The sequence below is a fragment of the Trachymyrmex septentrionalis genome, unplaced genomic scaffold, assembly GCF_001594115.1.
Source record: "Trachymyrmex septentrionalis isolate Tsep2-gDNA-1 unplaced genomic scaffold, Tsep1.0 scaffold54, whole genome shotgun sequence".
Lineage (NCBI taxonomy): Eukaryota > Metazoa > Arthropoda > Insecta > Hymenoptera > Formicidae > Trachymyrmex > Trachymyrmex septentrionalis.
In genome coordinates this window covers 863,494-866,542 of record NW_017305715.1, presented here as the reverse complement: position 1 = coordinate 866,542, position 3,049 = coordinate 863,494, and the positions used below count along the sequence as shown (strand labels likewise).

Here is a 3,049-nt window from a genome sequence, read left to right as displayed (position 1 = left end):
AAAACTAATGAATCGATTGTAATGAAGTTTTTTTGTGCTTATTCTACACATAATTATCTAGTCTTTGACGTACGGATTTTTTTTTAGGTGGCTTCCTTTCTTTTTAATCGGCGAAATAAGATCGTATTTTTACCTAAAAATCGCTTTGTTATATTCAAATTGCCGCCATTTTGTCAAAAAGCCATATTTTCAAAATCGCATACGTCAAAGACTAAATTATAATACCAAGTTTAATATTCTTTTTGAATTTTTTGATTCTGATGATTACAGATGACACAGGCCTGTCTACCGCAGAACCACATTTTTTTGCTGCTCTTGGCGGATGTCTCATTTATTCAGCCATTCTATTGTATTTTCATGAATAAAAAAATTGAAATGTTCTCGAAAATGTACACAATCATTTGGGAAAAAAATTAATTGCATAACTCCTATAGATTTTCTTAAAAAAATTCCAGAAAATAGGCTTTTTTTCGACCGTCTAGGTGGGTCTAGGTACCCCCTTAAGACGTTCATACGGAATACTAGAGATCCGGATTCGACTCCTGGTCGAGATAATATTTTTCATAATAAAATAATTTACAGTTTTTCAGTACATTAATATCTTTCTAATATGATACCTGATTGAGCATCAAATTATTAAAAATTGCTTGTCAATTTAATTTAATTATCGTGATATACATAATTGTGATATTGTTACAGTTTAATTGCGTATAAATCCGGAAAACCAATTCGGCGCGCAGTTCAAATGACTATGAATATATATGCTTTAATGCTTGTATATGTATATATATAACACGTATATATAACAAAATTTACCCTTTTAAAAAAAGTAGAAAAAGGCACTAAGAATGCGTATTCTCCGATTCTTCGGAAAAAAATGTATACTAAATTGATTAATTCATATACTGTTTATAAGAAGACGTTAAAAGCTACAAAAATGCATGAAATATCAGTATAAATTTACCTTAAAAAAAAAGATAAAAATGCGCTGTGAATACATGTTCTGCAAAAAAAATTTTAATAAATTATAATATGTGATGTAACCTAAGTAATACGTATTTTTGTATCTATTAAAGTCCCATAAATAAAAATTCTACTTAATTTGAACAATACGTATCAGGTATATATATACAGGGTGGGCCATCTATTGGTACGTTTTTAAAAATGCGATCAAATGAGCATACATTGATATTTTTTATTAATTTTTTTTTTGTTGTGAAGCTAAAAGTATCCGCGTCAAGAATGAAAAACGATTTCGTTCATGTGGCTCCCGGTCTTTGTGCAGTATTCTTCTCAGGCTGGTGCGACTAATGCTCAGTTGCTGCGATCGGCGTCGAGTTGAAGTCGTCGGATTCTGTCTCACACTTTGGGCCACAGCCTCAATATTCTCGGGTGTGCGCACTGTCCGAGCTCTGGGACCACTTCTGTCATCCACTAACATCCCTTTCTCACGAACTTTCCTCACCAATTTGCGTATAGCTCCTTCGGTGGGTGCTCTATCACGACCCATATTTCTTTTCAAAATTCGTACAGTTTCGGCGACACAGCACTGACTTTGAAAATAAGTTTTTAAAATTTCAAAACGCTCTTCAAGAGAAAACATGTTGTTTCGTGCCGCGGACGGTATGACTAATAAACTGTCAAAATTTCGGGTCTGTAGCTCGTTTGGTGTTGCCATACGACGAAATTCAAAAACGTACCAATAGATGGCCCACCCTTTATATATATATATATATATATAAAAGATTTGATATCAATAATGAGTGCTAAATTATAATCTTTCAAATTGTTACCTCATTCAATCTAAATCATATATGAATTTTGAATAAAACTCTGTTGTACAAAATTAAAAAATCCAAATTACGTTATCTTACACAATCCGAGGGTTATTATTACAAAGAATTAAGGATGTAACAGGACAAAATAAAAAATGTTCAATGAATAAAAAATATTTTATGCAAAAGAACTTGGCGTTGCTAAAAATCAAATTAGGAAAATAGAGGAAGTCATTATGAGTTAAAATAACACGACTCACCCACACACGCGCACGCGCACGCACACACGCAAACAGGTGAAAACTTCTATTATCAATGATATATTTTTTAGAAATATTAGTGATAAAAGTTTTCAGGATATTTATACCATGATACACATCATTTCAATGTAAAATTTCGGCCGCATATATTGCCGGAAACCAGGTCTTATTCTAATTTTGTTACTGGCAGGCTTTGTAACAGCAATTTTGCTGACGCCTAACCATTTGCAAGCTACAATTGTCTATTGTATTTATGTGTTTATATTAACTATAGTCTATTGTATACTTTATATCTATTATTCTGTTAACATGTAATCTTTCTCATATAGCTTTGCAATAAACTAAATGAAATGAAATGAAATTAAATTATTAATCGGATATCTGTACATCACCACTATGTTTGATGTGTAATTAAATATATTATTGTATTAAATGCCATGACACAGTAACGTAATTACACGTCAAACATAACACATAAAAATAAGTACATAATATACAAAATAAAGTACTAATCATAAAACAAAGAATCTAAAAGATATTAAAAATAGCCATATTGTTCTTTTATTGCAAAATTAATAGCTTATAATTACTGATCTTTTATCAATATTGCGGTAACATGAACTGGGAACTAGTTAAACTAGAAAAAAAGTGGAACAGATATCGTTAGCCTTCGTTTCCACTAACCGCGTTACGCATCGCATCGTGAGAGAGAGAGGAGGAAGAGAAAGGAGCGAGGGAGAGAGAGAGAAAAAGAGAGAGAGAGGGGGTATGCTTATGTACACAGATGGGATTATTAAAGTGCCAATATTAAGGTTACAATATTACATGGAAGTATCAAGCGTCGAAAATTGAGCATTATGAGCTTACTATTCACTAAAAGTACGAGGTCTGGCTATTAAATAACGAGACTGCGCGCGCAGAAGGCGTCCTAGAGGGGTAGGGTGGGAAACGAATGTAGCGTTGGATAGCTGGAAGTGTCTACTATTCCAGTACGAAAACACGTTTTTGTCGCAG

General features: G+C 32.7%; 1 protein-coding gene across 1 annotated transcript in view; it reads left to right on the top strand.

The window, feature by feature from the left end:
* Window positions 1-3,049, top strand: part of LOC108752093 — a 16,882-nt gene that overhangs the window by 8,391 nt on the left and 5,442 nt on the right. The gene's annotated exons all lie outside the window — the stretch shown is intronic.